Here is a 13,136-nt window from a genome sequence, read left to right as displayed (position 1 = left end):
AACTTTTATATTCATAAGTATTTGGGGTTTCAAAGAGTAAAATTGTTGAGGTTAAGAAGGGGCTCGAGACCCCAAAAGTACAACAATGCCAAGCAACCAGAGCTTCCAGGGACTAAGCCACTACCTAAAGACTATACATGGACTGACCCTGGACTCTGACCCCATAGGTAGCAATGAATATCCTAGTAAGAGCACCAGTGGAAGGGGAAGCCCTGGGTCCTGCTAAGACTGAACCCCCAGTGAACAAGTCTATGGGGGGAGGGTGGCAATGGGGGGAGGGTTGGGAGGGGAACACCCATAAGGAAGGGGAGGGGGGAAGGGGATGTTTGCCCGGAAACCGGGAAAGGGAATAACACTCGAAATGTATATAAGAAATACTCAAGTTAATAAAAAAAAAAAAAAGAACAGGGCATTTTTAGGTTTGCATTTCAATCTCTAGTGTGCAGTTTGGTTTTGGTGGATCATTACACAGTGTTTTATTTTATTTTATTTTATTTGAAGAGGTGATATAAGTTAACTGTACAGATTAATGAGTCTCAGTTTGATATTTCCATAATGCAGACAGCATGCACTGAACTAATGTAACTACATTTTTTCACTGAATTTTCTGCCACTTACAAAAAGTTAGGATTCACCATTCTATTTTTGGGAAAAAATGACTTCCATAGGATATAAAAATCCTTAATATATTTTCAGAACTTTTTCCTTATTTTAGAATTTTATTTATTCTTCACACACGAATACAATGTACCTTGATCACACCGATCCTTAACTTGGTTCTACTCTCTCTGGATTCATTCCATTTCCAGCTTCATGTTCTTTATATTTTCCTGTTTTATTTTCTTTATAATCTATTGGTTCACTGATTACTGCCTGTTGGGATCTTCCCTAATTCATTGTCTTAACTGTGTACAGGACTTGTGCATACGACTGTAGATGCAGTGAGTCCATTGGTCCAACAACTGTTTCATCTCTAGATGTCACGGTTGGATCCTCTCACTCCCCAATTTGGCCTTCTCCTTTTCTGCTGTTTCCCCATCCTTATGCTCAGCTTTCTTCTTCTCGTGGTCTTAGCACTTATATAAGTTACACAGATCAACAGTAATTACTGCACAGTACACCTATACATTTCTCTGACCACAGATCATAAAAGTAGTAATGTATGGATAAAAACAGTTAGTATTGGAAGGCAGTTTAACAACATGGCCATTTAGCAAAACAGGAATAGTAGGATCCTCTATATGGCCATGTGAGCCATGGGGAAAATGTGACCGTGTTTACAACATGACATCTGACTTTCCTTCTATAGTAGAGGCTTCAAAGTCAAACAAACAGCAGTTGGCCATTTTCATAAAATTTATATAATTGTCTTCATATTTCTGGATTTTCAACTGGCAAAATGATATCTAATTTCATCAATATCCATGCCAATGATATAATTTTGCTCTTTTGATGGTTAAAACAAAGGTCTGGTGCCCATATAAATTATTTTTCCAATTTTGTAACATGGATATTTTGAACAGTGAGAAGGTAAATACAGTCATGGAGTTATACCTGGAATAGACATATTCCTCAAGGTACATATTCCTTCAGTGTTACTATTGAATCACAAATAATTTCAGTTTTCAGTTTTATATTAATTTCTTTAGTAGCTATATTGAATTTTAGATCCAACAAACATATACCAGGGTTCTTTGTTCCAGCAACACTATACAAACACTGTCATTTGTATTTGTTCTTCATCAATGATTTGTGGGTTTAGTAATTTTCATGTAATTTTTGATAATTACTGTGCCATTATTTTAAGCATTTAATCAACAATATTGCATATTTAATTGCATTACTTTATTTCTGATGAATAAGGTATTTTGTGTCTTATAGATATGATCCATACATCAGATAAAGAGCCAGTAATGTTTCTCCATCGTTATTTAGTTGGTATCTCTTAATGACACTCCATTGTGAACATGTGCCATATTTCCTGTATCCATTCTTCTGTTGATAAGCATCTAGGTTCTTTCCAGCTTCTCCTATTATAAATAAGGCTGCTATGAACATAGTGGAGCACGTGTCTTTGATACATGTTGGGGCATCTTTGGATATATGCCAAAGAGAGGTGTAGTTGGGTCTTCAGATAAATCAATGTCCAATTTTCTGAGGAACCTCCAGACTGATTTCCAGAATTGTTGTTCCAGTCTCCAATCCCACCAAAAATGGGGGGTGTTCCTCTTTTTCCACATCCTCGCCAGGATTTCCTATCAGCTGAGTTTTTGATCTAAGCCATTCTGACTGGAGAAAGGTGAAATATCAGGGTTGTTTTGATTTGCATTTACCTTATGACTAAAGATGTTGAACATTTCTTTAGGTATTTCCCTGCCAATCGATATTCTTCAGATGTGAATTCTTTGTTTTGCTCTGAATCCCATTTTTCAATAGGGTTCTTTGTCTCCCTGCCGGCTAACTTCATGTGTTCTTTGAATATTTTGGATATACACTCTCTATCTGTTATAGGATTGGTAAAGATCTTTTTCCAATCTGTTGGTTGCCATTTTGTCCTAACAACAATGTTCTATGCCATACAGAAGCTTTGCAATTTTATGTGATCACATTTGTCAATTCTTGATCTTAGAGCATGAGCCATTTTTGTTTTATTCAGGAAATTTTCTCCAGTGCCCATATGTTTGAGATACTTACCCAATTTTCTTCCCTTAGTTTGAGTGTATCTGGTTTGATGTGGAGGTCCTTGATCTAGTTGGACTAAAGGTTTCTACAGGGCAGTAAGTATGGATCAATTTGCCTTCTTCTACATGCTGACCTCCAGTTGAACCAACACCAATTGCAGAAAATGCTATCTTTTTTTCCATTGGATGGATTTGGCTCCATTCTCAAAAGTTAAGTGACCATGGGTTCATTTCTGGGTCTTCAATTCTATTCCACTGGTTTATATGCCTGACTCTGTCTTAAAGCCATATGGTTTTTATCACTATTGCTCTGTAATACTCCTTGAGTTCAGGGATAGTGATTCCCAGGGAAGTCCTTTTGTTGTTGAGGACAGTTTTAGCTATCCTGGGTTTTTTTTTTCCAGAAGAATTTATGAATTGTTCTGTCTAACTCCATGAAGAATTGGACTGAAATTTTGATGGGGATTGGAATGAATCTGTAGGTTGCTTTTGGTATAATGGCCATTTTTACTATATTAATCCTGCCAGTCCCTGAGCATTGGAGATCTTTCCATTTTCTGAAATCTTTTTCACTTTCTTCAGAGACATGATGTTCTGCTCATATGCTTATATCTTTTACTTGCTTGGATAAAGTCACCCTGAGATATTTTATATTATTTGAGGCTATTTTGAAGGGTGTCATATCCCTAGTTTCTTTCTCCGCTTGTTTAGCTTTTGTGCAGAGTTATTTTTATCCCCAGGCCCTTTGCTGAAATTGTTTATCAGGCTTAGTAATTCTCTTGTGGAACTTTTGATGTCACTAAGTATACTATCATATCATCTACAAAGAGTGCTATTTTGACTTCTTCCTTTCCAAACTTTATCCCTTTGACCTACTTTAGTGTCTGCTTGCTCTGGCTAAGACGTCTAGAACTGTATTGAATCAGTTGTGAGAGAGTGGGCAGCCTTGTCTAGTCCCTGATTTCTGTGTGTTTGCTTTAAATTTCTCTCCACTTAGTTTAATGTTAGCTATGTATTTGCTGTATATATTTAGGTATGGGCCTTAAATATCTGTCCTTTCCAGGACTTTTATCATCAAGGGATGTTGAATTTTGTCAAAATCTTTCTCAGCATCTAATGAAAGGTTTTCATCTTTGAGTTTCTTTATGCAATGGATTAGATTGTTGGTTTTCTGTATTAAAACATCCCTGCAAGTCTGGGATGAATCCTACTTAATCATAGTGTATTATTGTTTAATGTGATGTAGGATTAGGTTGGCAAGAATTTCTTTGAGTATTTTTGTGTCGATATTGGTAAGAGAAATTGGTCTGAAGTTCTCTTTCTTTGTTGGGTCTTTCTGTGTTTTAGTTATTACAGCTATTGTGGCTTCATGAAAGCAATTCGGTAGTACTACATCTTTTCAATTTTATGGAATAGTTTGGACAGTATTGTTATGAAAATTTCAGTGAATTTTGGATGGATTTCTGCATTAAACCTATCTGATCCTGGACTCTTTTTGGTTGGGAGAGTTTTGATGATTGCTTGTATTCCTTTGGGAGTTATGAGTTGTTCAAATGGTTTATCTTTTCCTGATTTAGCTTTGGTACCTAGTATTTGTCTAGGTAATTGTTCTTTTTCTCCAGATTTTCAAGTTTTGTTGAACATAGGCTTTTGTAGTAGATTGATTTCTTTTTAAATTTCCTCTGATACTGCTGTTAAGTCTCCCTTTTTAATATTTGATTTTGTTAATTTGGACACTCTCTGTATCCTCTGTTTAGTCTGGCTGTGGGTTAATATATACTGTTGATTTTCTCAGAGAGCCAGGTATTGGTTCTGTTGATTCTTTGTATAGTTCCTTTTTTTCTACTTGGTTGATATCAGCTCTGTGTTTGATTATTTTCTGACTTCTACTCATCCTGGGTGTATTTGCTTCTTTTTAATCTAGAGGTTTTAGGTGTGCTGTCAAGCTGCTGATGTATCCTCTCTCCTGTTTCTTTCTGCAGGCCCTCAGAGCTATGGGTTTTCCTCTTAGAACAGCTTTCATTGTGTCCCAAGAGTTTGGGTGTATTGTACCTTCATTTTCATTGAATTATAAGAAGTCTTTAATTTCTTCCTTTAATTTTTCCTTGATCACGTTATCATTGAGTAGTGCATTATTCAACTTCCATGTATATGTTGGTGTTCTTTCCCGATTGTTTTTGAAGAACAGCCTTAGCCCATGGAAGTCTGGTAGAGTGCATGGAATTATTGCTATATTTCTGTATCCTTTGAGGCCTGCTTTTTGACTGATTATATGATCAGTGTTGGAGAAAGTGCCATGAGGTGGTGAGAATAATGTATTTCCTTTTGTTTTGGATAGAATGTTCTCTAAATATCTGTTAAGTCCATTTGGTTTATACCTTCTGTTAGTCTCTCTATGTATCTGTTTAATTTCTCTTTCCGTGATCTGTCCAGTGGTGAGAATGGGGTGTTGAAATCTCATACTCTTATTATTTGCGGTGCCATATGTTCTTTGACTTTAGTAAGGTTTCTTCTTTGTATATAGGTGCCCTTGTATTTGGAGCATAGATATTTATGATTTCGAGTACATCTCGGTGGATTTTTCCTTTGATAAATATGAAGTGTCCTTCCTTATGCTTTTGGAGGACTTTCGGTTGAAAGTTGATTTTATATGATATTAGAATGGATACTCCAGCTTGCTTCTTCAGACCATTTCTTTGGAAAGTTTTTGTGCAGTCTTTTCCTCTGATGTAGTGTCTGTCTTTGTCTCTGAAGTGTGTTTCCTGTAGTGCAACACGCTGTGTCCTCAATACATATCCAGTGTGTCAATCTGTGTATTTTTAGTGGGTAATTGAGTCCATTGATGATGAGAGATATTAAAGAATAGTGATGGTCACTTTCTGTTATTTTCATAATTGGAGATTAGAAAATGATTGTGTGCTTCTCTTTGATTTGTTGTGAAAAGATTAATTTCTTGCTTTATCTATGATTTTACTTGCCTCCTTGTTTTGGGGTTTGCCAGTTAGGGTCCTTTGTAGGACTGGATATGTAGAAAGATATTCTGTAATTTGGTTTTGTCATGGAATATTTTGGTTTCTCCATCTATGTTAATTAGGAGTTTTGCTGGATACAGTATCCTGGGATGGCGTTTTTGTTCTCTTAGTGTCTGTATGACATCTGTCCAGGATCTTCTGGCTTTCGTAGTATCTGCTGAGAATTCTGTTTTAATTCTGATAGGTCTGTCTTTATATGTTACTTGACCTCTTCCGTTACTGCTCTTAATATTTTTATTTGTTTTTCGATTTTGGTGTTTTGAGTATTATGTGATGGGACGATTTCCTTTTCTGGTCCAATCTATTTGGAGTTCTGTCGGCTTTGTGTATGTTTATGGGCATCTCTTTCTTTAGATTAGGGAAGTTTCTTTCTATAATTTTGTTGAACATATTACTGTCCCTTGATGTTGACAGTCTTCACTCTCTTCTATACCTGTTAAGCTTAGGTTTGATCTACACATTGTGCCCCGCATATCCTTTATATTTTGGGCTAGCTGCTTTTCCATTTAAATTATCTTTGACAGTTGTGTCAATGATTTCTATGGAATCTTGTGCTCCTTAGATTATGTCTTCAATTTCTTTTATCCTGTTGGTGATTCTCGCATCTGTGACTCCTGGTATCTTTCTTAGGTTTTCCATTTTCAGGGTTGTCTTCCTTGTGCTTTCTTTATTGTTTCTATTTCTATTTTTAACTCCAGGGTGGTTTTGTATATTTCCTTCTCCTGTTTTGCAGTTTTTCCAGTAGTTCTTTAAGGTACTTTTGAGTTCACTCTTTCAGGGATTCTACTTGTTTACTTCTGTATTTTCTATTGTCCTTTGTATTCTTAAAGGAGTTATTTATGACCTTCTTAGCACACTCCCCCGTCATGATAAAATGTGAATTTAAATCTAGATCTTGCTTTTGTTTAGATATACACTGTTTGTTTTGATGGGAGAATTGGGTTCTGTTGTGCCTAAGTAGTCTTGATTTCTGTTGCTTGTGTTCCTGACTAGCCATCAGGTTGTCTCTGGAGCTAGCTTCTCTTGGTCTTTCTGATGGTGGTTGACCGCCCAGTAGGCTTGTGTGTCAGGATTGCTGTAGACCTGTTTTCCTGTTTTGTTTTACCCAGTTATGGGAACAAAGTATTCTGTTCTCAGGCATGTAGTTGCTCCTGTCCACTCCCTTTCATCTTTCCCTGTGGGCGGGAACAAGAAGGAAATGCCCATACTTCTCCTAGGTCCCACTGTAGGGTGGGGACACTGATGGCACAAAATGTTTTCCTCTTGAGTCAGGAATCTTGGCAGACTGTAGTCCTCTCTGATTTCCCAGGAGTGTCTGCTTCTCTGAAGGTCTAGTTCCCCCACACTCAGGATTTTGGTACAAGGAGCTGTTTGACCAGTTCAGTTCAGATCCAGGAACAGTCTGGAACATGGTGCTCCTTTAGATTTACTCCTCCTATATTCTTGTGTCCAGAGGCACTAGGCAGTTTTGTCTTGGGCTAGAGGTGTTGGCAATGGTGGGCAGAAGTGGCAGTCTCTGTTCCTTGTACGCTTGGTATTGCCCACACTCCTGGGTAATCAGCTCTCTCTCCCACAGCATCTAGAATCAGGGAGCTCTGGGCCAGGACCACAGAAGTTCAGGAGCCTGCAAGAAACTGGAACTGCCTGGTCCTAGGGCAGTTCTGCCTTTGTGTGTCCTGAGACCACCACTCAGCTCACTTCAAGCAGAAAAGTTTGATTCACCTCTTGTCTCAGGCCTGAAGTCACTCGTTGGGCTGACTTGCAGATTTCCATGAAGGCTGCAACCAAAAATATTCTGCCCCTACTGCCCCTAGGTCCCTATTAACAGGAGGCCCAGATGGAGCTAGGTGTTTTTTTCTTGAGTCAGGACTGTGAGCAGAGTTCTCAGGGGTTTCTGCCCCTCTGACAATCTAAGACTTCCTCAACCCACATGAGATTAGGGTGTAGAATAATGTTAGGACAAGTTCAGATCCAGGTGCAGTTTGTACTGCAGGACTCCTGAAGCTTGACTACTCCTATATTCATGTGTCCAGAGGCACTCTGCAGTTTCCTCTTGGGCTAGGAATGTGTGCACCGGTGGTCAGAAGTGGCAATCTCTCCTTCCCTGTGGTCTCAGTATTGCCCACTCTTCTGGGTGATCAGCTCTCTGTCCCACAGAGTTTCCAAAGGAGTTTCAAATGTTCATTCCCTATCCTACAGGTCTCCAGTCTTTCCAATTCTCCTCCAAAGTGTATTGGAAAAGACCCTTCTGTTCAAGGGGAGTACAACAGGTCCCATCAGACAAAGAGGGCTGCAAAAGTTCTTCTCTTAAAGGTTGTCTCTGTGATTTCTCATATTCCACAAATGGATTAAATCCTGCCCTGTCTCCACATGAGACTTTACTACCTTGGCCAGCTGCCAAAGCAGGGATCAGAGCCATGTCCACTCACAAAGACAAACAAAGATGCCTCCCATCTCCACCAAAGTGCCTTATGCAATCTGCTTCGGGTAAAATGAGTTTGAAACCTGATTCTGCTGACAAAGGGAATTTCAGAAGTTCCCTATTAAACCAAGAGGACCTTCAATGTCCTATACTATTAAAAATGGGCTTAAATAATCACTTATGGTCCAAGGGGGACAAAATCCCCAAGTGAAACTCATAACACACATACCAGCCCAAGCAGAGACAAAATTTTCTGCATTTACACCATTAGTTCAAGGACCACTGCCAGTTTCAGAAGGGGCTCTTGAGAATTCCAAACCCATGTAAGATGTGTTAGAAAATTCTGAGTCCACCCAAGGAACTCTTACGCCTTCTGAACATAAAAAATATGTTCTAGCACTCTCACCATTTCACCTTGTACTGCAAATGTCCCTATACAACAGAGAATTATTCAAATATCTTCTACCACTGAAAAGGACCCACGTGACTTGTCATTAGGCTCAAAAGAGCCAGGTTTATCACAACACACAGTCAATGAGCCATGCAGGCTCCATATTTATACAATGTGCAGAGAAGATAAAACATCTCCTACATCCTCAGGGGACTCTAGGTCATTTTGTCCTGAACGGAGAGGTTCCAAAATTTTCCACATATAAATCAGAGATGCTAGAATTTCCAAAACTGAGCAGTATTCTCTGAGTAGTACTCTATCTCATAAAGATTCTGTGAGACAAGAAACATCTACAAAAGAGTTCTACCCACAGCCACATCTTTAGGATTGGCTTGTGGATTGGACACATGTGCAAAAGGTGTTCTAGGACATATTCCATCTGTAGAGAAGGTTATGTGTCGAATCATATGTGAACCAAGAGTAGGGGAACATGATATGCAAACACCAGTGTCTGTAGCATCCCCGAAATCTGAGGAAAGGGATTCTTTGCATTCCATTAGTGCAAAAGAATGCATATGACCTCCGCAAACTTCACAGGAGTCTATAGAACTTCCTTATCTCCTCAAGATTAGCCATCTTCCCCAACTACAGAAGATGCTACACACTCTTCCAAATATGCAGAAAGGGTTGCCTGTCCTTCTTTATACCCACAAGCGGACCCAGAACATTTGTAAAATACTTCAATGGCTCTGCACTTTTCCTTACCTTCTGAAGGGGCCTTGGAACCTGTTTTGCCTGTCAAGCAGGCTAGGGAAACTGACTCTTCTATACGAAAGTCTGTTTCCTCTTCTCTAGCAAAAGAAATTTTTCTTGGAACTTCCTCAATTAATCAACAATATGTAGAAACATCCTTATCTGCTCATGAGGCTCTCAGCCCTCTCACATATGCCCATGATGCTGTAGGAGAGGTCTCATCTTCAGAGATAGCTCTAATACCTACACCCCATTTTGATGTCAGTCAGGATTTCTAAACATGTACAAGGTACATTAAGACCTTCCTCATCTGAGAAGGATGTCTTAGGTCTACTGCATCTGAACAGCATGCTTTACAACTATCCCCATCTACCCAAATAGATTTCTTTCACATGTCCACTCTGGGCAGAAATACTCGATATTCTCCCTCTACCAAAATGGACCACAGGCATCCAGTTTCTAGAAACAGTGGTTTAAGGTTTGTTCCTTCTGATGGAGTCTTGAAAAATTTCTCCTCTAAGGAAGACAGTTTCACCCTTCCCCCTTCTGCCAAAAGAAATCTTGTGCTATCTTTTTCTGCAAAAGAGACACCAAAAGCTACAACTACTCCTCAGGTGAGTCCCACACATTCTCCATCTGTCCAAAGGGCCGTGGAATTTTCAAAAAATGACGAAGGAAATGTGGAAAGTTACCAATCCTTTCAAGGGAATGCTGGAAATCTCATGTCCTCCAAAGATGCTCAAAGTGATTTGTTAGTGTGCAAATTAGACTTCAAAAATACAAAACCCTTTTATATTTCCAAAGGTCTGAAGGAATGTCCACATCAAAAAAAAATCATTTGGACCTTATGCCATTAGCCCATGCATGTAAAAATCAATCTGGCTCTAGTACTCTTCCTGGAATACATTGACCACCAGCCATACAATCCCCAGGACAATTGAAATCTAAAAAGGGGTATCTAGAAACTTTACCATCTGCCCAAAAGTCTTTAGGATGTTCAGCAACTTCTCCAAGAGCTCGGTGCACCTAGAGAACAAAATAACTATAGTCATCTTCCCAGGGTATTTTCCCAAGAACCACATATTTCTTCTTTTATTTTATATCATGACAGAAGGCCAGCTTCCTTCTCCCCATCTCTGATCTCTTCATCCTATCTGTTCTCCCTTCCAAATGGCTCTTTACTCCGAATTAGAGGCCAAATAGTAAGCCATAGATATATAGAAGGAATATCTGAGAGGTAGTTGCTGTCAAGATAAACCTTGTGATGTCACAGAGGAAGCTAGTGTTCTCCAAGATGCAAGAGATTTTTCATGGAGGGCCTAATGATGATGTCACTGAGAAGTGCCATGGCCTACCTGCTGAACAGCTTTCCTTACATTGACTAGATTTGGAGGTGCCCTCTCCAGGAGTGTTTCCTGTGACACAGTAGAAATCTTTACATGCTACATCTCTCTAAAGCTGGAGACTTCTCTCTTCTTCATTAGTGATCACATGCTCTGAATGAAGAAAGTTATTCAGGGGTTTGTCATGGGTAGAAAAGATCTAGGAACAAGGAAGGAAGGAGATTCTACTCGAGATTTAATTTACTCCAATTTCCAACCTTCTGACATAAATTTCAATTCCCTAGGTTTAATCTGTTTCCTAGTTGCCACTATTTTTCCTACAGACCTTTAATTGAATGAATATTGTGCTACATTTTGTGACTGGAAATTCATGGACCGGGGGCATCATTTATGTTCCTGCATGTGTATTCAAAAATTTCATTTTCCAATTCCATTTTTGCAATGAATTTGTCAACAAATGGGGCCCACTTATAGAGTGAATATAAGAGTGGAAATATAGTGTACCTACTTCAAATGATCAACTCCCCAATCCTTATTTTATCTATAAATTACCAGACATCAGTTAAGCAAAGGACAGCATGGACTATAGAATTTGGTTCTGTAGTTTTATTATATATCTTTTCTCTAATACCAACCTTCCTGTTTGTCCAGGGAAAGACTTGATGATTTTGGATGTTTTACCATGATTCTTTCTTCAGGCCAAACATTAGTTTCTGGGTGATGGGCAGCAAGAGGAATGGCTTGAGGTCCAGTGAAACCTCAACTTCAGTAGGTTATGAGAACAGGAGGGAGTCTATTTGGCATTGTCATTTGTGGATCATATATTCTTGACCTAGTTAGGCACAATCCATGTAAATATTCCATCAAAAATCGTAGTTGTAGGAGCCACCAAAAGAATATATAAGTTTAAAAGTATATATAAAGTATATATATGATAGATAGATAGATGTAGATATAGGTATAGATAGATATAGAAATAGGTATAGATATAGTTATAGATATAGATGATATAGATATAATTATAGATATAGATGATATAGATATATATTTTAGGTATAGATATAGATGATATAGATATAGATAAAGATATAGAGATAGAAATAGAGATAGATAGATATAGATAGATATAGATATATAGATATACCAGGCACCCAAACTAGATAGGATGATTGAAGCTAAGAAGATCATACTGCCAGGAACTGGATATAGATCATTCATGAGAGAACCAGCTAGAGCATGTCAAATACAGAAGTGAATGTTAGTGGCAAACCAGAGAACTGAAAATGGACCTCTTGTTTTAAGATGATAAGAAAGGATTACAACTGAATGGACTTTCAACCCCATAAGAACAACAATTCAACTAAGTAGAGATTTCTGGTACTAAACCAATATTCAAAGACTGGGCATAGACAGACCTATGGCTCTAACTGCATAGGTAACAGAGTATGGTCTTGTTGAGCCCCAATGGCAGGAGAAGCCCTTGCTCCTCCCTAGGTTTGCCTCCCAATTCAAGGGAATGTCAAGGTACAGTAAGGGGGGTTATAGAAGAAGGTTAGTGGGACTGTTTAGGGATCTCATGGACAGGAAACTGGGATAAAAAATAACATTTGAAATGTAAATATAAAAATATCCAATTAGGAAAAGTAATAAAAATTGCTTAAAAAATAAAAAAAATATGACAGAAAAAAAGAAAAGTTAACTGCCAGCTAATCATACCTATTGACTCAGAAATCTAAATGGTAACTGTCAGGGAATGGTAGTCAGAGTAATACTAGTGGAAAGACTGAGATGATGAAATTTCAAATAGAAGCACTTCTCTCTCCCAGTTATCAGTGTCAGACCCAAACTTCACTATAGGAATCCAAAGCAAGAAGGACTGTACTCTGAGCTGAGGACACAATACTTGTCTTTCCCTTCTTCCTTAGGACCTTTCTCTTCTGGGAAAAAAATTATAAAAGCCATGAGCTCTCACAGAACAACTGGGCCCTTTCCAACACCTGGATTTTGGAATAAAGAAATGAATGATATAAACTCTCTGACATCAAGGAAACATAACAAGAAGGGATGTCCAGATGCTTCTGGGAAGCCCTCAGTTCCTGATTCCCTTATGTTAAGATTCAGATAAAGGCTATCTCTTCAGCAAACCAAGTCAACCCCTAAACAGGGCTCACTGAGCTTTCCTCTGGGCCAAGTATTTTTTTTATTTTTTTATACAAATACACTCCCAATTGGTTCTTTATTCTGAATTGAAGGCCAATTATGAAACCCTGGAAGTACTGAAGGAATATCCAAGAGTCTGTTGCTGTCAGCACAACACTTGTGACATCACAGAAGAAGTTAGGGCTCTCCAGGATACAAGAGATTTTACATGGAGGGCTTAATGATGATGTCACTGAGAATTGCCATAGCCTACCTGCTAAACGATTTCCTTACATTGACCAGATTTGGAGGTGCCATTTCCAAGAGTGTCTCCTGTGACACAGTAGAAACCTTTACATATTCATCTCTCTAAAA

General features: G+C 38.5%; 1 long non-coding RNA gene across 1 annotated transcript in view; it reads right to left on the bottom strand.

Annotated features, from left to right (window-relative positions):
• The window catches only part of LOC134484249 (uncharacterized), a 28,518-nt gene extending 17,207 nt beyond the window's left edge, over window positions 1-11,311 (bottom strand). Inside the window, exons 1-2 of the long non-coding RNA XR_010061665.1 lie at window positions 11,258-11,311; window positions 10,251-10,305 (exon numbers count right to left, since the gene is read on the bottom strand). This is a non-coding gene — a long non-coding RNA (uncharacterized LOC134484249). The remainder of the gene's footprint in view (window positions 1-10,250; window positions 10,306-11,257) is intronic.
• Between the last annotated feature and the right edge of the window lie 1,825 nt (window positions 11,312-13,136).

The sequence above is a fragment of the Rattus norvegicus genome, chromosome Y (genome assembly GCF_036323735.1).
Source record: "Rattus norvegicus strain BN/NHsdMcwi chromosome Y, GRCr8, whole genome shotgun sequence".
NCBI lineage: Eukaryota > Metazoa > Chordata > Mammalia > Rodentia > Muridae > Rattus > Rattus norvegicus.
This window is presented reverse-complemented; position numbering and strand designations above follow the sequence as displayed.